General features: G+C 35.8%; 1 long non-coding RNA gene across 1 annotated transcript; it reads right to left on the bottom strand.

Moving 5' to 3' along the window:
- Positions 1–6,400: 6,400 nt before the first annotated feature.
- On the bottom strand, positions 6,401–24,498 carry LOC107977204. Its single transcript, XR_003480860.2, has 3 exons — positions 24,189–24,498; positions 19,725–19,847; positions 6,401–7,374 (listed from the first exon to the last, which is right to left on the bottom strand). It is a non-coding gene; the product is annotated as an uncharacterized LOC107977204 (long non-coding RNA).
- Positions 24,499–26,294: the final 1,796 nt, after the last annotated feature.

Here is a 26,294-nt window from a genome sequence, read left to right as displayed (position 1 = left end):
TAAGATTTCTATTTAGGTGTTAAAGCTTCATATTATGCCCTTCTGAGAACCTGGAAACTCATTTTCTTTCTAATATCTCTATAGACAAAGTGAAATAATTCTTATTTTGAAATAAATATATTGTAAGAATTTTAGCAAGTTTCAAATCCATTGTCTAACACAAATTGGCATCATTATGGTTAAGAAAGGAAATTTACTGTGTGATAATGCTCTTTTATACTGTAAAGATTTGTCACTGGTGTTGATTTAATAGAACACTGATTGTCCAGTAGCCAGGCAGGAAGAATAAGTGAGGCAGTCAAACAAGGAGAATTCTGGGAAGAGAAAAGGCAGAGACACAGTCACCAGCTAGATGTAGACCAAGAAAAATGAGAGTGCCTTTACCAAGGAAGGGTACCAAGAAACGTGAAGAATAATGGGTTAATTTAAGTTGAAACAGCTAGTTACTAATGAGCCTGATGATTAGGACAAACAGTTTGTGATTAATATAAGTATCTGTGTGTTTATTTGGGACTCAACAGCTGCAGGAATGGGTGGGACAGAAACTTCCATCTACAAATGCTATGCAAAGTTCCGCAATTACATCCACATAAATCTAGACACAAAAGAACAGAGTCAAGCATGGTTTCTTTTAGCAGCATTTTCTCAGATTACTCTGCTTTTCAGAGACAAGCAGAGGCTTGACTACTTTAATAGAGGCTTCCTGACTCCATTTTAAAGTAAAAAACCACAAGCTTCTTTTAATATTGTTTATGAGGAGCTCTCAACATGCTTCATAGTGATGGCATCGACCTAGAAACTCAACAGAGTTGTTGAAATAAATGTATCTTTGGCCAGGAACTATGCCAAGAAGCCTAAACTCAGAGGAAGCCAAGGAATGGGGTGGACCCTGATGCCAAAGCTTCTGCTGTAATAAAAAGAAATAAAGCTTTTTAAAAAAACCCACGAAGATAGAAAAATACACTGAGAGTGTGGATACCATATGTTCTTGTGTTGTCTTTGAATTTCTTGAGGAAGGAGCAACAGCTGTTAAAAGATATTTGATTATAAATGTTGCTGGATTAATAGACACTATACATTTTAAAAATGACCTCACTTCAAGATTTAAGTCAAAGGTTGTGTTGCTTTGTGAAAGACTTTCTGCTTTTAATTCCACAGGAAATTTGAGTCTGTGGATTAATTCTGCATTAAGAAAAGTCAGGTTTGATCAAGGAAGGCAACCTGAAAATTCTCCAATGGGAGCAGGCAGACAAAGCATCCATTATCACAGAGCCCCTTTGTTTCACGTTCCTCTATTTCTGCATAGAAAACAGCTTCAAGGTGATTGCCTGAGGTGATCCAGCCTGACAGAATACTCCAGTCAGGATTTGGTCAAAATCCTAAACTTTCTCAGGGTCACCCACAAATTGCAAGGACCCACATCTTCAGAAAGTTGTCTAGAAAACTATGCCCAAGTTCTCAGAAACTGGATTATTGATTGTCTTTGTTCAGAATATTGATTATGGATACTGGTCAGGAAGAAAAGCTAAACAATGGAGGATGGATACAGGGTTCCTGTTTTGAAAAGAAAAAGTGTTCAATCTTGTGGAATAATACTTTTGTTCACTGTAAAGATTTGTCATTAGTATTGGTTCAATCAAATGATGATTGGCCAGTACCCAAGCAGGAAGTAAAGGCAGGGTGACCAAACTAGTAGAATTCTTGGAAGAGCAAAGGAAGAGAGGCAGTCACCAGACAGACATAGAGAAAGCAAGATGAAAATCACAGAGAACAAGGTACCAAGCAATGTGATTAAACCTATGTTGGGAGCCAAATCTCAGGGCTTGGCATGAGATCCTAGGCCATGCTTGGCAGGCCACATAATTAACCTTTACATAGAAGTACCTTAGAACCTCAGCTCAAGAAAAGAAACAACTTGACCCAGTCCTCCACCCACAGGCTCAGTCACCTAGGCAACCCTTCCTGGACCTCTTACTCTTGAACTCTTTACCCTGCCAAACATCCTCTTTGTGGCTTCCTAGTATCCTGCCTACACTAACACCTGGCTCACAAACAACCCATTCTACCCCTCCCCATATCCTGCTCTGCTGACTACATAAGAGCTAGCCTAGAAAAAAACTAAAGTTTGCCACTTGATCAGAATTTTGTCTTGTGGTCATTCTTTCTGTGTCTCTTGTCATCATTTCCTATTCCTGACTCTCTTGTCCCAGGTTGATGTCCTGTAGGTTGGGACAAACATAGATAAGAATTATGGATTAATTTAAGTTGTTAGAGTCTGTTAGTAATAAGCCTGAGCAATAGGCCCAACAGTTTTTAATTAATATAAGACTTTGTGTGTTTATTTGGGACTGAACAGGTGTGGGACTGGACAGAACAGAAAATTCCTTGTAAAGAAATCTATGTAGAAAGTGTGCTGAAAAGGAAATGTGATTTCACACATCCTACACATTGATTAGAGTAAGCCCTAAATGTGTGAGAAGTATGCTTTGCTCTAGTTTGGAGGTGATGCTACACCTATTAGAAGATGATGGCATAGATAAAGAGATCAAATTATGCTGCATTTAGAGCATTAAATATTGTTTATTCTATATTATTTGCTAGGGCATTCCCATTATTTTGGGCAATGTTTTGATTTGAGGATAAATTGAAAATATAAGTTAAAACTATACAAACAATATTAGCTTTCAGGATTATTGCTTTCTTCAAAATAGCCTCAAAAATGACTGATCCTTCCAGTACAAAATCAAAATTCCTGTAGTGCTGAGATGTCTCTCCCATTTTTGTTAAATTAGTATATACTTCATCCTTCACCTCTCTCTCCCTTTCCCTCTCCATCTCCTCTCTCTCTCTCTCTCTCTCTCTCTATATATATATATATATATATATATATATATGCAGTGTTTATTTAATTTAGAAACTTATATGCTGTTAGAGTTTGGTGTGCTCTACTGGATGCTTTTATGAGTTAAGTAGCAGGGTTCTAATTATTGAAAACAATACTGTATACTGTAGTGTATATACTAGGATGTGTATACAGTACCTATTGTATTTAAAGGCCTATGGTTGCTGGAGTCTGTCTATGGATGAGGCTAGATTCTAAAGTAAGTGGATGAAAGAGCTATGGTGAAGAAATCAGCTTTGGGATACATCTTAGGTTTGTTTTACAGGACATGGAGGAAGCACATTTCAGGATGGCTTGACCTATTCTGACAACCTACATCTCTCACAGGCTTTATTTATAAACAAGTTCATTTTCCTCATATGAATTAAACATTGATCACAAAATCTTTTCATCATATATGTTTTTCTTGCATCTTCCATGGTTGCATAAGTATATCAAATTAAAAGAAAAGAAACACAACCAGTAAACATAGAATTCCCTGAGAAGTAAAATCTAACATTATGATAAAAATCAATTCTTTTATCTCAGTATCTTTTTCCTTAAAATTGGTTTCCCAAAGCCTTGTGGTTACAGAAGTACTAGACAGAATGTCTCTAAGTTTGACTAAGTTCATAGACTAGATGTTATTTCCTACTACCTGTTATATCAAGTGTATCCTTATTATTCTATTAATCTACTATAATGATTATCTAATCTTTCTATAGAAAACTCTTTCCTCGGTTCCTTATTTATTTCTTTTATATCTGACATAAGACCACTATCTATTCTCTTGAACTCTGAAATATCATATGCTTCTCTATTCTCTCTACAGTCAGAGAAGTCCTGACCTGACAAATCCATTCAGGAAGCCAGGCAGTTCACTGAGCCAAAATGTATTCTCTTTCTGTCTCTGTCATAAACTCTTGTTTCATATGGTATATTTGCCATTGCCTGTATAATGGAAGGGGGAGTATTTTCAATGTGGCTGTGATTGCAGTCTGCTGTTCTTCATTTAATACAGAGTCATAAAAACTGATTTCAACTTTTCCTTCATTTACCTGCATTTCTTAATTATTTAATGTTGGTTTCCTCTACCTCTCTTTACTTGGAATGTAAGAGTAAAACACAGTTATACTTTGTGTTGTATGTCTTCCTTACCTTTATTTTCTTGTGTCATTGACAATATACAGTATAAGATTACTCTCCTAATTTACCTATGATAGAACTATTTATATTAGATTATATTCCTATATTCCCAAAGCTTAGTAGGACTTTTCTGAATTGCACCACACAGGTATTCTTTCTTCACATTTCACTGGGAATTGTTGAGGTTTTCTGTATTCTCCTTCCCAATATAAGTGTATTGTGTCTACCTCCCATCATGTCAGCTGAGAATAACTTATGCTTGTTCCACATCTAGTATGTATTACTAGGAAGACATTCTGTTGCTCCTCAGCCTTCAGTCTGTTCACTATCCTGTCATTTGTGCTGTGCCTGTCAATCACTTTATTAAACACAAATTTGATGCTGTTGCTGCCTTGTCTTAATTGCTTTTCTTACCATTTGTATAGTAATTACTTTCTCTGAAATGTCTTTATGTTCTCTGAAATTCTATAATTGTCTACATGTTTAGTTTAATTCTGGTATCAAGAGAATAGCTCTGGGCATTGTAACCTGTATGAAATATGCCAATTGTTATATATCAAATTAGAACTTTCACTCTTCAGTCAGGTTTTTAATACTGCATAGACTCTCTTCTCTCTCTGATATGCCTCTTTCTCTTTGATGAATACAATAAAAAATTTCCTGTAAAAAACCTTCCTAACCCTATAAAGCAAAGTCTGTACCTCTGTCTACTCTTGCACATGACTCATCAATTATGAGAATCTAAAATTATACTATATATATATATATATATATATATATATATATATCTTGCAGTTATATATTTATTGATGGAGCACTTGTCTTCTGTATATTTACAACCTGTGCTTAGAAATGTGTTTTCATACTTGACATACCACAAAAATCTGAAAAATGTAAATATATTAGTCTTTTTCTAAAACAAAAATGACTGCAGAATACCCCTCAATGTCAAACCTCAACATTATTTTTAAGCCTTCCTAAAAGATACTTGTTTCTTTTGAAAATTTACTTTAGTTTGGATTCAATTTACAATTTCATTATAATTCTGACCCTGTGAAGTTACTTGATATTATTATTTGACATTATGAATTTTAGGGGATATATAGACAAATTTAACAGTGTAATTACATCTGTGTATTAATACATAGAGTATATGAGTCAGGTTTTTGCTACATACAGAATCTTAGACTATAGCAGACTGTTCTTAATCATGATTGGATTACTAAGTTTAAAGAATACAACTACTTGCTGTTTCTTGCTTTAATTTCTAGCTACCAACTCATTGAAATTGTAAGACTTCCCTATTCATTTTGTTAGTTACATGAACTTTTAAACACATCAGTATAATATTATAACACATAATTATGAATTTCTGTGTTGCTATCCTCTTTAATTCTACTCTGATAAGGTAACAAATAAGCCAATCTTGTTTCACCAGGTTGATGATAAATAAGAGAATGTAAATGACACAATTGCAGTATTTCTACTTTCATTGCTCTTTCCCTCCTAGGAATGGTTTTTTCTATTTGTGCAATAAAATTCAGGAGATATGTGGGAGGGAGTGTGTGTGTGTGTGTGTGTGTGTGTGTGTGTGTGTGTGTGTGTATTTGTTAGGATTCACGATGCAAAAAATACCATCTATTCACAATAGTTGGAAAAAATACCTATTAGTTTTAAGTGTTTTGTTTCATTTAATACTTTAGTAAACACAGTGCCTAAGCACATGCATAATTTTAAGTCTGTACAAGTATGTAAAATAAATCTATCTGACAAATTGTAAATGGCTAGCAGCCATGAACATAGCAATGTTTGTCACTAGAACCTAAAGATACTAAATAATTTGGTTGAGAAATGAAAAAAGCAGATTTTTAGCCAGCCCTATCAATTTGACTAATAATATACATGACTTATTCTAGCCAATAGCTGTAGTGAAATATACACCCCTCCTGTACCTGTAGCACTGACCATCCCAGATTGGGCATGGTCACAGGTGCAGACACAGCATAGTTTTAGGTCTGTGGTCAAGGCAATTGGCTCTGTTTTGCAACCTGTTGGGTCAGAGTGAGTAGCCTGTGAGATCCTTAGAGGGGGAACCTGTGGCAGCCATCTGCTTCTTGTGTTAGTGACATCTCCCTGAAATAAATTATATGTAACCTATATTTGAACCTAGTCATGAGAATTATTATCCGTGCCTCTGCAAATAGCTGTTTAAAAAGACTGTATTAAAATAATATACCATAAAACAACAATTATTTTGTTTTTATTTTATATAAATCTAGACATTAATTCAATATAAAATTAAATTACAAACCTGCACACACACATACTTAAAGGGAATAGAAATGGATTTTATGCAGTTTTAGTAACCTCTTCAAATATCTACAAAAACATGAAACAATACAACAATTATATTTATTATTGAGAGTATTGAATTAAAATTAAATTCCACTGTCATTTATAGCATATTGACATCACTTATCAACTTTCAAGCAGACACGTGTTCTCAGAATTCTCTGTATTGATTATTAAAAATTATGGGTAGGAAGCTGATTCCTAGCTATAACAGAAGGACAAGAAACTGCCATGATCAATAAGATGGTTCGGAGACCCAGATCACATCCTGTCAAAAGGTCCTCACAAACTAGTAATGAAAGACAACCTCCCTCAGCAACAGCCATGGAGTTGTTACACACTTTTAATAGAGCAATCCTGAGACCATGATGTTCATGGAATCCTACTTGCAGTGGCTCCAGTGAGTTTACTGATCTCAGGCAAGGCTGCAATTGGATTATAGAGGTTTTCCACACACATGAAATTTGTGGCTTCAGGTATCTCTATAAACCATTTTATTATACATATATATACATATATGTGTATATGAAGGGACTCTAATAGTAAATAAATCTTAATTAGAAACACTTTATAATATTTATTTTAAAATTTAGAACATATAGTAAATTTTATACTAGAAATTAATTATAGAAAATATACAAAAGTAGAATTAACGTTTGGTAGAAAGGATTGAAAACAGGTAAAAGGTAATAGTGAAATTAAATGATTCACTTATTCTAAAACAAACCTCTGTAAATACTCAAATCCTATGGACCTGCAATTTCCCTCAATCATTCACTTTAACTGTTCTGAGAAAACTTAAAGAATTTTGGGCTCTTTGCTTTTGTGTGTTTTCAAGTTCAAAGATTTTGAAAAACTCCTTATGAAGGTACAAATGGTGACCAAATCAGTGATTCAAAACTGAAAGAGTGAACCTGGTAGCTGGAGATATATGTTGTCTCAGACACTGCTCCATTATTGCTTCAAACTTTCTTGAACATTATCACCTCCAGATTCTAGAAGATGAGAAAACAGAAATATATATATATATATATATATATATATATATAATTTAGAAACAATCTTATTTTGCATATCAATCCCAGTTCCCACTCCCATGCACCACAACAATTCCCCATCCCATCCACCATCTACTCCCTAAGGAAGTTGAGGCCTCCCATGAGTTATTCCCAAATCTGTCAATCATTTGGGGCAGGGCCTATGCCCTCCCCTGTGTATCTAGGCTAATAGAGTATCCTTCCATGGGAAATGGGCTCACCAAGTCTGTTCATACTCTAGGGATACATCCTGGTTCCCTGCCAGAGGCCCCATAATGTTCAGTGCTCCCAGTTGACACCCATGTTTAGGGGGTCTGGTTTTGTTACCCAGCAATCAGATTGGTAACCATGAGCTCCCACTTGCTCAGGTCAGCTGTTTCTGTGTTTTTTCCCAGCATGGTCTTGACTCCTTTGTTGGTCACTCCTCCCTCTCTGTAACTCTATTCCAGGAATTTAGCTCAGTGCTTAGCTGTGGATCTTTGCTTCTGCTTCCACCAGTTACTGGAAGAAGGCTCTAGGATGGCATTTAAGGTAGTTATCATTTTCACTATAGAGGAAGGGCCTTTAAGGTAGCCTCTTTACTAGTGCTTAGGTTCCTAGTTGGGGTCATCCTTGTAGCTCTCTGGACATTTCCCTAGTGCCAGATTTCTCTTGGAATCTATAATGGCTCCCTCTATTATGGTGTCTCTTGTCTTTCTCTCCTCTATTCTTCCCCTGACTCAACCTTCCTGCTCCCTCATGTCCTCCTCCCCCCTCCTCTTCTCCCCTTCTCTTTCTCCAACATCCATCTCTTTTCCCCCATGCTCCCAATTTGTTCAGGGACTCTTGTCCCTTTCTGCTTCACTGGGGGACCTTGTATGTGCTGCCAAATAGAGCACCAGAAATGTATTTCTTGATTAACAAATTATAAATTTTCTAATGAGCTACATCACTTTCTCCATTTTTCTAAAAGATGAGCCTCAACTTACTGTAGCAATTCCTGTGAAGCAATGCTTAAGTTTGTACATGCTTCAACCTTAGCCTCTACCCTGACAACTCAACAAAATTTTCATGTTCAAATATTTCCTAGACTCAACTCTTAATTTTAAGATTCCTAATATGCGAATAGTTTGGCTTATTTAAACACATTTTTGGCACAAATTGTGTCTAGTTTGTTACATAAAATAATGTTTTTCATAGATTAAAGACTGTCAGACATATTTATTTTTTAGTTATAAATTGCTGGCAGAGCACAACTCTGTATATGTTCCCAAGGCTGAACTTTTCATTCTGTAGAGTATGGCTGGAGTTATTATTAAAGGATGATTGAATGAAAAAAGAAATGCTTCCTCTGACAATGGAAAGTATTAGTCATCATTTTCCACATAGAAATTGTGTGAGAATGCCTAGTAAATTGCCTGGCATGTATTAATTGCCCAACAGTGGCTAGGAAAATCTACATTTGAATAAACCTATTCACAGGAGATTCAGACTTACTGCAGAAAAGGATCTTCACCTGACTGTTTCAATAAACATTTAAAGAACAATAAAGCTCTGAATATTTAGTAATAAATGCTGAGAAACCCAGCACAATGGGATTATTTTTCACACATTGAAATAGTCTGCTGAAAGATTTATTTTCCATCATACATTAGTAAACACTCCATGAAGGACCACCATGGTGCAGGAGAAGGGTGACATGAGTACGGTGGAAACTGGAGAAGTATTATGCAACCTGACTGAAAACTTAAATTGAAATAACTCTCAGTGATCCTTTATAGTAGTGAGAATATTACTTCCTAGTATATATCTGAGAATGATATCAGAAATAGATTTTTTGCTAACTCGTTTTTAAGAATCTAATGTGTATTTACTGCTTCTGATATTATTTGCATGATAATAAATTACTTGTTTTTACTGTTAATTAAGCATTGTAATTCTAGAAAAAATGTAAAGCTGTATTAACAATATATTAAGAACATGAACTAATAATATTGTACCAAGAATATTTTTGTATCAATTCATGATGAAGTTTAGTAATATAGTCTTGTTGTACTGTTGCCATCAGCAAATGGTAGGCTTACATGATGCCTAGGAAAACACTCATTTTCCTTTCTTACAATTTGTGTATTTTTGTTTAAATATATATTGAAATTCAGGAAAAATAATAAAGGACTGGCATGAGATTTATGGATGGATTTAGTATAAAGTTCAGTACCTATCACAGATATATCTGTGCTGGGTTATCTACTTTTTTGTACCATAAAATTTAGTATGATTTGTTTTTTACAATGTTATTCATTTAAATATTAACTATAATATTCATTAACACAGAAATGAAAATCACTTTACTTATTAATATTTTATATGTCCATACTGCTTTCTTTTGTTTCCATATACCTCAAATGCTCACTTCATGATAGGAACATTAGTCTAATCCTAAATTAGTGACACTTTACAAATACCTGATCATTGATCATCAAATTGACATTTGAGAGAAAGAAATTGGAAAACTTGTCCCTGTCCATAAGAGGGGAGAGAGGATGGCTAATCTACATAAATGTGTTGTGGTGGCTGAACTGACCTTGAATTTAGCCACAATTTTTGTATTGATAATAATTAATTGCAAAAATAATTACTAGTAATATAAGAATTTAGTAATAGGTTTAATTGTATATTTGATATGGGAACTCATTATTTTTTCTCCACTTTTTATTTAAATTAGAAACAACATTATTTTATATGTCAATCCCATTTCCCTCTCCTTCCCTGACTCAACTAACATGCTACCTAACAAATACCATTTCTGCTCCCCAGGGAGAGTGAGGCCTACACTAGGGATAAGTACTGATCTACTACAAGAGTCCCTATAGATTTTCAAGGCCTCCTTCTGACATCCACATATATGGGGTGTGGATCAGTTCCATGCTGGTTTCCCAGGGATCAATCAGGGGGCCAAGAGCTCTCTCTTGTTCAGGTCAACTGTTTCTGTGGGTTTCACCAGCCTTGTTATGACCTCTTTGCTCATCACTCCTCCTTTTCTGCAACAGGATTCCAGTTCAGTTCAGTGTTTAGCTGTGGGTGTCTGCTTCTACTTCCATCAATTGCTGGATGAAGGCTCTAGGATGGCATATAAGTTAGCCATCAATCCCATTATCAGGGGAGGGCATTCCACTGCTGCTTGGATTGTTAGTTGGTGTCATCCTTGTAGATTTCTGGACATTTCCCTAATGCCTGATTTCCCTTTAAACCTATAATAGTTGCCTCTCTTATGGTATCTCTTATTTTGGTCTCCTCTATTCTTTCCCCTACACAAACTTCTTGCTCCCTTACGTCCTCTTCACCCCTCCTCTTCTCCCCTTCTCATACTCTAGATCCCTTTCCTATCTCCACATGATCCCAATTTCCTCAGGTGATATTATCCCTTTCCCCCTTCTCTGGGGGACCATGTATTTCTCTCTTAGGGTCCTCCTTGTTTCCTAGCTTCTCTGGAGGTGTGGATTTTAGGCTGGTAATCCTTTGCTCTACATGTAAAATCCATACATAAGAGAGTGCATACCATGTTTGTCTTTTTGTGACTAGATACCTCACTCAGAATATTTTCTTCTAGTTACATCCATTTGTCTGGGAATTTCAAGATTCCAATATTTTTTTTCTGCTGAGTAGTATTCCATTGTGTTAATTACCACATTTTTTCTATTCATTCTTCAGCTGAGGGGCATCTAGGTTGCTTCCAGTTTCTGGTTATTATAAATAATGATGCTATGAATACAGTTGAACAGATGTCCTTGTTATATGAATGTGCATCATTTAGTTATATGCCTAAGAGTGGAATTGCTGGATTTTTTGGTATATTGAGTCCCATTTTCTGACAGGAATAAGATGATATCTCAGAGTTTTTTTGATTTGCATTTCCCTGATGGCTAAGGATGTTGCACTTTCTTATGTGTCTTTCAGCCATTTTAGATTCCTCTATTGAGAATTCTCTATTTAGTTCTGTACCCCACTTTTTTTCTGGATTGTTTGGTGTTTTGGAGACTAGCTTCTTGAGTTCTTTGTAAATTTTGGAGATCAGCTCTCTGTCAGATGTGGGATTGGTGAAGATCTTTTCCCATCCTGTAGGCTGCCATTTTGTCTTGCTGACTGTGTCCTTTGCCTTACAGAAGCTTCTCAGTCTCAGGAGGTCCCATTTATTAATTGTTGATCTTAGTGTCTTTGCTACTGGTGTAATGTTCAGGACGTCCTCTCCAGCACCAATTAGATCAAGGGTATTTCCTACTTTCTCTTCTATTAGGTTCAGTGTGGCTGGATTTATGTTGAGGTTTTGATCCATCTGGACTTAAGTTTTAAGTTTTGTGCATGGTGATAGACATGGATCTATCTGCAGTCTTCTACATGCCAGCATCCAGTTATAGCAGAACCATTTATTGAAGAAGCTTTCATTATTTCATTGTACATCTTTAGCTGCTTTGTAAAAAATCAGGTTTCAAGACAACAAGAGGGCTGAGAAAAAAATCAGAGAAATATCACCCTTTAAAAAAGCCATAAACAACATAAAATATCTTGGGGAACCACTAACAAAACAAGTGAAAGACCTGTATAGTAAGAACTCTGAATCTTTAAAGAAAGAAATTGAAGAAGATACAAGAAAATGGAAAGATCTCCAATGCTCTTGGAAAGGTAGGATCGACATAGTAAAAATGACAATCTTGCCAAAAGCAATCTAAAAATTCAATGCAATTCCCATCAAATGCCAGCACAATTCTTCACAGATCTTGAAAGAATAATACTCAACTTCATATGGAAATACAAAAGACCCAGCATAGCCAAAACAACCCTGTACAATAAAGGAACTTCGGGAGGCATCACTATTCCTGACTTCAAGTTCTCTTAGAGAGCTACAGTCCTGAAAACAGCTTGGTATTAGCACAAAAAGTGACAGGTAGACCAATGGAATCAAATTGAAGACCCTGATATCAAACCACATACCTATAAACACCTGGGAAGACATTATTCTATGTTTGTAAACACGCTATAAATCTAAAACTACTGTATAAACTTAAAAGTTAATAAAAATAAAAACCCAAGTATGTTTCAGTTTACAGTTTCCTGGTCATAAATAAGTGTATAAGATCCTAAGTTACCAGTGTCTATGTTCTTCTACACCTGTGATTAAGAAATTTTCACTACAAAAACAAATAAGCAATGTTGTGTTAGAGGTTAATTGAGCCACAATGACTAAAACATATACAAAGATATGGCATTCATGATGCATTGTGGGAATTTTAAATTAATTTGTTAAAAATAATTTTTATGAAGTTTTATGGGGTAAATGTGATGTCATTTAAAATTCAGGGGTTGAATTTACACCCTCTTTATGATGACATTAGGTAAATGTAATTGGATTTCAGTGTTATTTATTTATTTATTTACTATTGAATTATTTATTACTCATTTGGACTGTGCTTTCTCCTTATCTTCTCCCTGCCCCTCTCCCAACCTCCGATATGCCTTCTTCCTCTATCCACTCCTCCCCATTTCTTTTCGGAAAAAAGAAGGTCTCCTCTCATGGATGTCAACAAAACAAAACATATCAAGCTGCAGTAAGAATAAGCATCTCCCCATGTATTAAGATTAAGAAAGGCTATCAAATATGAGGAGTAGGTTCCCAAAAGCCAGAAAAATAAAAAGAGAAATCTCCTGCTCTGACTGTTAGGAGTTCCACAGTAAGACCATGCTACACAACTGAGATATATACAGAGTTCCTAGGAGAGTCTGATGCAGGCTCCCAGGCTGTCCTTTCAATTTCTGTAAGCTCCTATGAGCCCGAATTAGTTCATTGTGTTGGTTTTCCTCTGGTAGACTTGAGCCCTCTGGTTGCTACACTGCTTCTTCCCAGTCTTCAGCAGGATTCATGAATTTTTTTTCTCTCTCTTTTTTTTTTTTTATAAATTCAAGTTAGGGAACAAGCCTGTTTCACATGTAAGTCCCTTCTCACTCTCACTCTCCTCACCCCCATCTCTTCTCCTCCACCCCCAACATAGCCCACACCCCATTCACCAACCACTACCCAGGCATGGTAGGGCCCTCAACAGGGGCTCAGCAAAGTCCACCAAATCTTCCTGTGCTGGGTCTGGACCCTTCCCCATGTGTCCAGGCCAGAGTGTATCCCTTCACGTGGGATGAGCTCTCAAAGTCCCTTCTTCCACCATGAAAAAATGCTAATCCACTTCCAGAGGCTCCCTGGAGTGCAGGGGCCTCCTTATTAGCATCCATGTTCAGGGGGCTGAATCAGTCTTGTACTGGCCTCCGAGGTAGGATCTGGGGTCCATGTGTTCTCCCTTGTTCAGGACAACTGTTTCTGTGGGTTTCTCCAACCGGGTACAGACCCCTTCACTCTTCATTCCTCCCTCTCTTCAACTAAACTCCAGATTTCAGCTCAGTGTATTTCTGTGGATGTCTGTCTCTGCTCCCATCAGCCACTGGATGAGGGCTCTAGGATGGCATAAAGAGAAGTCATCAATCTCATTTTAGGGGAAGGGCTTTTAGGTTATCCTCTCCACCATTGCCTGGATTGATAGATTGTGTAATCCTTGTAGGTCTCTGGAGATCTCCCTAGTTCCAGATCTCTTCTCAGACCTATAGTGGCTCCCTCTAATATGGTATCTCGCATCCTGCTCTCTCTCCTCTGTTCTTTCCCATACTCAATAACTCTGCTCCTTCATTTCCTCTCCTCTACTCTTCTCATGCTCTTATTCTAGAAGCTCCCTCTCCCCTACCCTCATTCTTCCAATTAGCTCAGGAGTTCATGCCTCTTCCCATTCCTGGGGTCTCTTCATCCCTTAGAGTCCTTCATGTTTCCTAGTTTCTTTGGTGAAGAGGATTATAGGCTGGTAGTCCTTTGCTCTATGTTTAAAATTCATATATGAGTGAGTACATACCATGTTTGTCTTTTTGTGACTGGGTTACCTCATTCAGGATGGTTTCTTCTAGTTCCATCCATTTGCCTATGATTTTCAAGATTCCATTCCTTTTTTCTGCTGAGTACTACTCCATTGTATAAATGCACCACATTTTCTGTATTCATTCTTCAGTTGAAGGGCATCTAGGTTGCTTCCAGGTTCTGGCTATTACAAACAATGCTGCTATGAATATGGTTGAACATATGTCCTTATTGAATGAACATGCACCTTTTGGGTATATACCCAAGAGAGGAATGGATGGATGTTGAGGTAGATTGATTCCCATTTTTCTGAGCAACTGCCATACTGATTTCCAGAGTGGTCTTACAAGTTCACACTCCCACCAGCAATGGAGGAGTGTTCCTTCATCTCCACATCCTCCCCAGCATAGATTGTCATTGGTATATTTGATTTTAGCCATTCTGACAGGTGTGAGGTGGTATCTCAGAGTTGTTTTGAGTTGCATTTCTCTGATGGCCAATGATTTGGAGCACTTTCTTAAGTGTCTTTCAGCAATTTCAGATTCCTCTTTTGAAAATTCTGTTTAGTTCTGCACCCCACTTTTTAATGTCATTGTTTGGTGTTTTGGTAGCTAGCTTCTTGAGCTCCTTGTATATTTTGGAAATCAGCCCTCTGTCAGATGGGGGGTTGGTAGAGATCTTTTCCCATTCTATGGGTAGTCATTTTGTCTTACTGATTGTGTCCTTTGCCTCACAGAAGCTTCTCAGTTTCAGGAGGTCCCATTTATTAATTGCAGACCACAGTGTCTGTGCTACTGGTGTAATGTTCAGGAAGCGGTCTCCTGTACCAATTTGTTCAAGGGTAATTCCCACTTTCTCTTCTAGAAGATTCAGTGTGGCTGGATTTATGGGGAGATCTTTGATCCATTTGCATTTAAGTTTCATGCATGGTGACAGGTATGGATCTATCTGCAATCTTCTGCATGTCTGAATCCAATTGTGCCAGCACCATTTGTTGAAGATGCTATCTTTTTTCTGTTGTATAGATTCAGCACCTTTGTCAAAAATAAGGTGTTCGTAGGTGTGCGGGTTAATATCTGGGTCTTCAATTCGATTCCATTGGCCTATCTGTCTATTCTTGTGCAATACCAAGCTGTTTTCAGAACTATGGCTCTATAGCAGAGCTTGGAGTCAAGGATGGTGATGCCTCCAGAAGATCCTTTATTGTAAAGAGTTGTTTTGGCTATCCTGGGTATTTTATTTTTCCATATAAAGTTGAGTATTGTTTTTTCAATGTCTGTGAAAAACTGTGTTGGGATTTGATGGGGATTGCGTTGAATCTGTAGATTGCTTTTGGTAGGATTGCCATTTTTACTATGTTAATTCTGCCTATCCAAGAGCATGGGAGATCTTTCCACTTTCTGGTATCTTCTTTAATTTCTTTCTTTAAAGTCTCAAAGTTCTTACTGTACAGGTCTTTCACTTTCTTGGTTAGTGTTACCCCCAGATATTTTATGTTGCTTGTGGATATTGTGAAAGGTGAGGTTTCGATGATTTCTTTCTCATTGTATTTATCATCTGTATACAGTAGGCTACAGATTTTTTTTCAGTTAATTTTGTATCCTGCTACCTTGCTGAAGGTGTTTATCAGCTGTAAGAGTTCCCTGGTAGAGTTTTTTGGGTCACTACTGTAGACTATCATGTCATCTGCAAATAGTGAGTTTGACTTCTTCCTTTCCAATTTGTATCCATTTGATACCCTTTTCTTGTCTTATTGCTCTAGCTAGAACTTCAAATACAATATTGAAGAGGTATGGAGAGAGTGGACATTATTGTCTTGTTCCTGATTTTAGAGGAAAAGCTTTGAGTTTCTCTCCATTTAGTTTGATGTTGGCTATTGGTTTGGTGTATATAGTGTTTATCATGTTTAGATATGTTCCTGTTATTCCTGTTTTCTCCAAGATCTTTATCATGAAGGGATGTTGGATTTTGTCAAAGGCTTTTTCGGCATAGTGAGATGATCATGTGTTTTTAATATTTCAGTTTGTTTATATGGTGTATTACATTAATGGTTTTTCGTATGTTGAACTATCCTTGCATCCCTGGGATGAAGCCTACTTGATCGTGGTGGATGATTTTTCTGATATGTTCTTGGATTTGATTAGCCAATATTTTATTGAGTATTTTAGCATCAATGTTCATGAGGGATATTGGTCTGTAGTTCTCTTTCTTAGTCTTATCTTTGTGTGGCTTGGGTATCAAAGTGATTGTAGCCTTGTAGAAAGAGTTTGGCAATATCCCATCTGCTTCTATTGTGCGGAACAGTTTGAGGAGTACTGGTATCAGTTCTTGTTTGAATTTCTGGTAGAATTCTGCCATCTGGTCCTGGGCTTTTTTTGGTTGGGAGGCTTTTGATGACTGCTTCTATTTCATTAGGGGTTATGGGTCATTTAAACTGTTTATCTGATCTTGATTTAATTTTGGTAAGTGATATTTATCCAGGAAACTGTCCATTTCCATTAGGTTTTCGAATTTTGTGGAGTACAGATTTTCAAAGTATGACCTAAAGATTCTCTGGATTTCCACAGTGTCCGTTGTTATATCCCCCTTTTCGTTTCTGATTTTGTTAATTAGTGTGCTCTCTCTCTGCCTTTTGGTTAGTTTGGCTAGAGGTTTGTCTATCTTGTTGATCTTCTCAAAGAACCAACTCTTTGTTTCATTGATTCTTTGTAATGTTTTCCTAGTTTCTACTTTATTGATTTCAGCTCTCAGGTTGATTATTTCCTGGCGTCTACTCCTCCTTGGTGAGTTTGCTTCTTTTTGCTCTAGTGCTTTCAGTTGTTCTGTCAGTTCTCTAATGTGACTTTTCTCTAGTTTCTTCATGTGGGCACTTAGTGCTATGAACTTTCCTCTTAGCACTGCTTTCAGAGTGTCCCATAAGTTTGGGTATGTTGTGTCTGCATTCTCATTAGATTCTAGGAAGCCTTTAATTTTCTGAGAAGAAGGTATATTTTTTGAGTTCGGATGGAATGTTCTATAGATTTCCTTTAACCCAAGTTGGGTCATAACTTCTTTCAGATCCTTTTTTTCTTTGTTAACTTTCTGTCTGGTGGTCCTGTCTAGTGGTGTAATGGGGGTGTTGAAGTCTCCTACTATAAGTGTGTGTGGTTTTATATGTGGCTTGAGCTTTAGTAATGTTTCTTTTACAAATGTGGGTGCCTTTCTATTTGGGGCATAGATGTTCAGGATTGAGATTTCATCTTGATGGACTTTTCCTGTGATGAGTATGAAATGCCCTTCTTCATCTCTTTTGATTGATTTTAGTTTAAAGTCTAATTTGTTAGATATTAGGATTGCTACACCAGCTTGTTTCTTGAGCCCATTTGATTGGAAAATATTTTCCCATCCTTTTACTCTGAGGTATCGCCTGTCTCTGAAGTTGAAGTGTGTTTCTTTTAAACAACAGAAGGATGGATTCTGTCTTCATATCCATTCTGTTAGCCTATATCTTTTTATGGGTAAGTTAAGACCATTGACATTTAGGGATATTAATGTCCATTTTTCATTGGTTCTTGTTTGTTTTGGATTTATTGTTGGTGGTGTCATTGTGTGTGGATTTCTCCCTCCTGCTTCTTTTTGTGTTTGGTAAAATTAGATTATCTATGCCTTTGTTTTTGTGAGTGTAGTTATGTACGTTGGGTTGGAGTTTTCCTTCCAGAACCTTCTGTAATGCTGGATTTGTGGATATGTATTGTTTAAATCTGTTTTGTCATGAAATATCTTGTTTTCTCCATCTATAGTGATTGAAAGTTTTGCTGGATACAGTAGTCTGGGTTGACATCCATGCTCCCTTAATGCTTGTAGGGTATCTATCCAAGACCTTATGGCTTTCAGAGTTTCCACTGAGAAGTCGGGTGTGATTCTGATTGGTTTGCCTTTATATGTTACTTGTCCTTTTTCCTTTGCTTCTCTTAATATTTTCTCTTTATTCTGTAGGTTTGTTGTTTTGATTATTATGTGTTGGGGGGACTTCTTTTTGTGGTCCAGTCTGTTTGGTGTTCTGTAAGCTTCTTGTACTTTCATAGGCATATCCTTCTGTAGGTTGGGGAAGTTTTCTTCTATGATTTTGTTGAATATCTTTTCTGTACCTTTAGCAATGTTTATTCACCTTCTTCTATACCTACTATTCTTAGGTTTGGTCTTTTCATGGTGTCCCATATTTCCTGGATATTTTGTGTTAGGGATTTGTTGGACTTGTGGTTTTCTTTGGTTGATGAATGTATATCCTCTAGTAAGTCTTCAATAGCTGAGATTCTCTCTTCTGTCTCTTGGATTCTATTCGTTATACTTACATCTTTTGTTCCTGATCATTTATCCAGCCTTTCCATTTTCAGCATCGCCTCATTCTGTGTTTTCTTTTTTGTGTCTATTTCAGCTTTCATGCTTTGAACTGTTTCAAGAGCTTCATTCACTTGTTTGGTTGTTTTTTCTTGGGTTTCTTCAGATTTTTTAAGAGATTTGTTTATTTCTTGTATTTTTTAGTTTGTCTTTTCCTCCATTTCATGTAATTTTTTGCTTGCTTTTTCTTCTATTTCTTTAAGGGATTTTCTTGTTTACTCATTAAAGGTCTCTATCATCTTGCTGAGACAATTTTTGAGGTCAATCTCTTCTTCATGTTGGGCTTTTCAGATCTTGCTGGAGTGGAGTCCCTAGATTCTGGTGGTGTCATATTGGTCTTTCTGTTGTTGAGTGAGTTCTTATTCTGTCTTCTTTCCATATCTTCTTTCAGTGAGTGCAGGAGGGGTCTCTCTATCTCCTCTTGTTACCCAGTGGTGTTTGTAGGCCAGGAATTCAATGTTTGCAGCTCTGGACGGTCTTGCCTCTCCTGGTAGTTTCCTCACTCTGAAGGAGTTAGGCCTCCAGAGGGTTCAGGTGTGTGCGGGAGGAGTGGGGTGTTCCAGGCTCAGGGAGTTCCCCACTGCCTGGGCAGTTCTACCCCAAGCAGGAGCAGGGCTGGGGAGATCGGGGTGGATAGGGCTTTGGAAGGGAGTTGGGTAAGAGCAGAGGATCACTCACCTGGTTGCGGAACGGTTGGTGGAAATGGAAGGTAGATTGGCCTGTTCCCAGGTTCAGAGAGCTGCTCCCTGCCTGGCATGTCTACTCCAAGCAGACCCAAGACCGGGGAGAACTGGGTGAATTACGCTTTGGACGGGAGTTGGGTCAGAGCAGGGGGTCACTCACCTAGTTGCAGATTGGTAGGTGGAAAGGGAAGGAAGAGTAGCCTGAACCCAGATTCAGGGAGCTCCTCCCTGCATGGGCGTGTCTACTCCAAGCAGGCACAAGCCCAGGGGGATCTGGGTGACTTACGCTTTGGGCAGGAGTTGGGTAAGACCAGGGGCTCACTCACCTAGCTGCGGATCGGTCGCAAGAAAGGGCAGGATTCATGAATTTAGTCTAATGTTTGAATGAGGATCTTCACGTCTATTTCCTGGTGTTGATCGATCTTCATACACATTCAACTGGAATGACACTGTGCACATGAGAAGAGAACTGTTCAATGTCAAACACATCTTAATATGAAAGACACTTTTCCATTTTCTTTGTCTCTTATTGTCATATAGTTTAGCATTATAGAACAATATGAACTGAGGAAGATACTACTGACATGCAAAGATATTAGATCAGTTTGTGTGTTCACAGGTAAATGTTTTTATTTATATAGTTTTTTTATTTTTTTATTCTCTGTTTCTTTTCTGAAATCAGAAATTGAGAATTTTCATTATATGTTCTAATTCAGATATGTTAGAGAAAAATTTCTTTGGTCAATTTAATTTGTTTAATTTTTGTACATTGTCTTCAATTTAACTTTATCTTATGAAGGTGCTTTTATTAGACATAGAAGTCTACATTTCCAATTATATTTGTTTATCATTTAGAAGACATATTTTTCTTTTTCTGTTTTGTTTTAGTATGTGAAGAGCTCTAATGAAACCTTTCTTTTAGAAATTTAATTCTCATGATTTAACTTTCTGCTAGTCTATTTTGAAAATCAGAACATCGGTGGCTGGAGAGATAGCTCAGTGGTTAAGAGTTCTTGCTATCTTGTAGAAGACTGAAGTTCAGTTTGCATTAGCCATGTAAGATGGGTCATAACTGTAAGTCCAGTTGCAGTAGATGAGAATATCACTTCCATGGAAGGGCACCTGAACAAATATACATAAGCAAGATAGTACACATAAAATTAGAAAATAATAATAAAATAGTTCTTAAACATGATAATTTGTCAAAATTGTTTATTTTATCCAATGGTTTTTCTATGCTGTTTTGAATATAATTGAATAGGAAATGTGATTTCTAAATTATAAGTAAATATGCGATAATTATTTCATTTGTTGACTATCATATCCTATATAATAATGATTAAGTTTCCAACAGTATTTTTCTCACTCATGAAGGAATCTACATACTCTCTTAGTATAGGAATTTACATCCTTATCCTAATTCGTGGCTGAGCTGAGCTAGTTCTAAATTTTGGTTTGGTAAGGTTCAGCCTCTTTTTTTTTTTTTCCCCAGGGCAGTGAAGTCCTTTGAAGATTTTAACTGATGGCATATTTTACCCCTCAGAGAATCCCATTCTAGGCAGATCTTTCCTGATCCAAAACTTACATATCCTCTATTTAAAAACACTTTGGTTCATGAACTTAGTACTATGATTTATGAAATTTCATATTTCAGCAAATACGGCTTTGTCTTGATGATTTTGATGCTTATAATTGTGTTGCTCAAATCTACAATAATAAAATATTTGCACCTCTCTCTGTCCCCATACAGTGATGCTTTGACAAAGAATATGCTAGAATTCTCACATTTCTTCCTTTCAAGTAATGAGAAATTATCTCTAGGAAAATAGGAGCTGCACATTTTATAATTGCTATTTATTAATTAATTTCAGAGTTCAACATAGAGTCTCTGTGTTTCCTGGAATGGTTTCTCTACTTGAATTACAGGTTTGTGGAAATTCTACTGTTTTGGACAAAGTTTCACTATGCATTCTAAGTAATCTTCTTTATACATGTTTTTCAATAAGATATTTTAAAGTACAATATAAAATTCAGGTTGGAGGGCTCAGGTGCCCATTACAGAAGCTTAGCCAGGTGAAATGGGATTATCTCTCTAGGGGGTCTATTTTAAAACAATGGTTCATGCCACTCTCTCTCTAATTTTATTCTCATATTCAATCTTTATTGGAACATTAACCCAGTTATTAAAATCCATAGTTCATTATCAATGAGCTGAGACAAAACTTTTCTGGGATTCATACCTAGACTTTTATTTGTTCTCTCACATTGCATTAGGTTATCCTTTAATTTCTTTTCTTGATTTATCTTTCTTTTTTTTCCAACAGTAGTATTTTGCAAATAATTTCTTTATCAAAAGAATATCTCCATTTAAAACTATTTTTACACATCTAAATATTATTTAAAACTATTATTACCTAATATATTTGTATTCTATTAACTCTGTACACAATGAAATTGGATGAATATATATATATATATATATATATATATATATATATATATATATGTCACAACAATCTGCAAGAATGACCCCAATGAAATAGAGTATATGTAGGATGAACTGGCCATCTCATGACCAGGCAAGATCTAGAAAAGATTTCACAGCATTTGGTCTTTTAATGATTTGATTTTAATAAAATATATAGTATGTGTGGAATATCAATCAGCTCTAGAGGTCAGCTGAGATGATAACACTTTGGTAGTTAAAGAAAGTGACTACCAAAGGGATGACAAGCAAGCTAGTTCATGAAAACCTCTTGAGTTCTCATGACCCAACCACATCATTAGGTGGAGCCTAACCAGCAGGCACAATCTAATCAAATATTCCTCTTTGGTTAGTTTTCAAGTAAGGATATGTTTCCAGAATCTTCCAGGTACCTCTATGTTTGCAGGAAAGGTGATCTTCAGGACATTTAAGTCATTTCTCATGATTTTATGATAAAATACTACTGATAAATAACATGTCCAACATTGATAAATTACTCTGAGAATACAGAGAAAAGTATCCAAAGCATTCACTGAAAGCCTCATAACTTCCCTTGAACTCTCTGTTTTAATAAGTACTAATTATGATAGCCATAATTTTAAAAGGACAGTTACTGTAAAAAGCCAAAGCATGTGTTGCTAGTTTTATCAGGAAGTTTGTGATAACAATGAAATATTTTAATCCTAGGAAGATTAAATCTCTGAATCTAAAAATACTGTTCGTGTCATCATGAAGTTTCACCTTCAAATAGGGCCGGCACTTCTATAGTCATTACTTCTCTACTGGAAACTTCAGTACTGCATCTCTGAGCCTTATGTAGCCTTTGAAGAAAGTGTCCATAATTAAACATGGTCTGTGTTCATGGAACATGAGGAAATGACAACTGAGTTTCCTGTGTATTTAGACTTAAAATTTCTTCCACAATAAGCATCTGACCCCACAGACAGTTCTTAATGTCCAAGGTTAAGTAACTATTTCCATTCTTTGTTCCTGCTAATGGCAATAATATCTGAAAATTGCCTTTGAAAATAATTTTCAATCTAAGTCTCAATGTTTCCAGTTGCTTTCTTCAGGAACTTTAGCTATACTATAGTTAAAATAAAGAACTGAAGAGCTTCCTTAAACACAATATACATATGTCAAGCCTTGTGTTCATTGCATCATTGGCATAAAACAACTAAATGAGATGCTTTTACTTATCACACCTGTCCCTTGAATAACAGTTGCTCCTGTATCTCAATGTTCTGATCTTCATGAAAAGCAAACCTTTAACTCATTGCAATGTCAATATCACATGCAATCTTGCATTACATAAGCAGATATAACCATAGGCCTGGGTCAATTTTTGCATTCTAATATACTATAATTTGAAAGTCAATATTTACAGAAAATCCAAATTGATCTTAGAGTAAATTGAGAAGTGTACTGACACAATAGTCATATTGTCGTACATGCTTGTGTTGATACTGCCACAAGCAAAACCACTCTGTTCAAAGTCATATAAATATTTAGCAAATCAGATGTTGCACATTATATAGTATTTGTTAAAAATAACATGGAACTGTGTATTAGATAAGGTTCTTGAGGGAAGAGAACTTATAGAATAAATACAAATATGGAAATAATACTGATTAGAATGGCTTAAAAGTTGTGGTCCAGCTAGTACAATGTCTGTTTACCAAAAGAATATCCAAGAATCCAGCAATTGTTGAGCCCACAAGTTTGGATTTCTCAGCTGGTTTTCAATATATACCAAAATGCTGAAAAAGTTACTTCTATTGTCCATGGAATGAACTTTGAAGTGAGAGTGAAAGCCAGCAGGCAAAGAGAGGAAGCACTCTTTTCCTGAATGCTTTATGTAGGCTGTCACCCTATGATATGGTCCAGAGTAAAGTTGTGTCTTTCTGCCTCACAAGATCCAGATTAACAATGAGTCTTGCCACTTCAAATGATTTGATTAAAAAACTAGCCCATCACTGGTATACCTATCTGCATACCTTTTACTTAATTCCAAGTGTAGTCAAGTAGACAACCAAAAATTCCCATGTAAAACTATGTTAATAGCCTTTGTGTTTTCTCTAGTTTACTGATATTTCCAGTGTAGTTCTACTCAGAATGAAGTCAGAGGTCTCATTCTATGGATCTGTCTCATGTTCATCTTAAATCCAGATTATCCTGTGTCCCCTTGTGTGTGAGAGTGGGTATAGTTCTTTACTTGTAATTGGATGAAGGGACAAGAAATTTTCATAATCTTAAAAATGTTTCAAAATGTAGAATACTTTACTGAAATTCAAAAAGTACTTACACATGCTGGATAAACTGGGGAACTCTATGGTATATCTCCGGACTCCAGTTTTCTTTCTGTTTTGACACCAGATCTCATTAAATTGTCCAAGGCGGCCTTGAATTCAGAGTGAAGCACTGGTGAGTCTTGATTCAGAGGGAAGCACAGGTGAGTCTTGATTCAGAGGGAAGCACTGGTGAGTCTTGATTCAGAGGGAAGCACAGGTGAGTCTTGACTTGAAAATATCCCTGTCTCAGTCAAATGTTTGCATGTGTCCACTACCAAACTATTAGAAACCATATATTAAAATAAATGTTAATATCCTATTAAACAAAGTCATAAAATATCCATTTATTCACCAAAATACGTTTTCCACCTTGCAACAAAGATTTATGTTCTGAAAACAAGATTACATAAAAACATGGATGGCTTCTATGTTTGAAATGGAAAAAATATTTTAGTATCCAATTCAAACATCTAGAGAGATTGAAAAGAAGATATTTTTATACAACAATATAGATTCCATGTGGTGAACAAAACAATGAAAGGAAAATTCTATAGAGAAGCACACCAAAGCGAATTATATTGGGTTTATGTCTTTAATAGATAATTATACTTGAAGAGGCAATTTGCCATATAGTAACACATTCCATCTCCATTGTCAAATTCAATTCTCTTCACTCAGATGATAGGACCTATTCCTAGGTTCTACCTCCAAGAGCAAAGTGAAGCAGACAGTTAAACCCCTATTTACTGAAATTAATCAATAGGGATAGATTCTTTCTAAATGCATGATCTTCAATAGAAAATGTTTATTGTTCATTAATTTTTCCATAATAATAAACACTCTCTAAATTTAGGCTCCTAGAGTATTTTGTTTGATATTAATTTAACAGTCTCTTTTTAATCCAGTGTTATACCCCTATTCTAATATGTAACAATACTCATTTTTAACAATTATATACCTTTTAAATTCCATTGTATTATTTTTATATCATTATTGTACTCCTTAACATTATATTAATACATAAAATGAACATCATTCAAATAAAATATCTGTTTCTCTAGTGAAGTATTTCTATAGTGAAGATATTGGAACTTACGTATGCATAATTTTAAAACTCAGAGTGGCTACTTATGCATACTCTAGAAAATTATATTATTTTACTTACTTAAAAGCTATATACTTGAACTTAGATTTTAAGGTGAATTAATAAAAACACCATTTAATAACACATTTGATAATAAGCATATGCTAATATTCAGATAAGGGAATTAAAGTATTGATAGCTTCTAAGATTTCAAGTAAAAATTTAATGAGGAAAATTTAGTTACAAAATAGAAAATAAGTTTTCCCAATTGGATACCAGGAAGTCATATTAACCAGTGATTTTAGATATTCTATTATTCACTTATAAATAATAAGGCATTGAATATATAACAAAAGTTGCTCACATAGAATATAAAAATTATGCAGAAAATAAATAATTTTGTTAAAACAAGGAAGGGCAGAAGAGAACATAGAACAGAAGCTAATACAACAATTTACCCCAGTTAGAGACAGTCAATTCATAAACAGAAATAAAACTGTGGCTTTTCAGTGTTTTCAAGTATCTGGTTCTATGACAAACTAAGAAAGATATAGATTGATAGGAACAGAATAATAAAATATGGTTTTTGTTTATTTTGCTTTTAATAAAAAATTTAGCTGGCCGTGGTAGCACAAATTTTTAAATACTAGCACTTGGGAGACAAAGGCAGGTGGATTTATTTGTGTCCAAGGCCAGCTTTGTCTGCAAAGTGAGTTCTGTGACTATTTTTGTTTAGTGAGTCAAGGCTATTACACAAAGAAAACCTGTTTCAAGAAACAAAAAACAAAAAAGGAGAAAATCTTGCATATTTGTTAGTGAGAATCAAATGAAGTGTACTTTTCTGCTATATGTCTTTTATTCAGCATTATGTTTAAAGTATGGATCTCATTAATGATATATGTCTTTATGAATGAACACATGTAATGTTATGTTAATGTAGAAGTAACCCTTTATATATTTTCTTGTAGATGATAGTTATTAAGTACTTTTGCTAATAAATGATAAATCAGTGTGCATCATGATTCTGTATCATGAT

The sequence above is a fragment of the Cricetulus griseus genome, assembly GCF_003668045.3.
Source record: "Cricetulus griseus strain 17A/GY chromosome 1 unlocalized genomic scaffold, alternate assembly CriGri-PICRH-1.0 chr1_1, whole genome shotgun sequence".
NCBI lineage: Eukaryota > Metazoa > Chordata > Mammalia > Rodentia > Cricetidae > Cricetulus > Cricetulus griseus.
The sequence above is the reverse complement of the archived record's forward strand: the minus strand, read 5'-3'. Positions and strand labels throughout refer to the sequence as shown.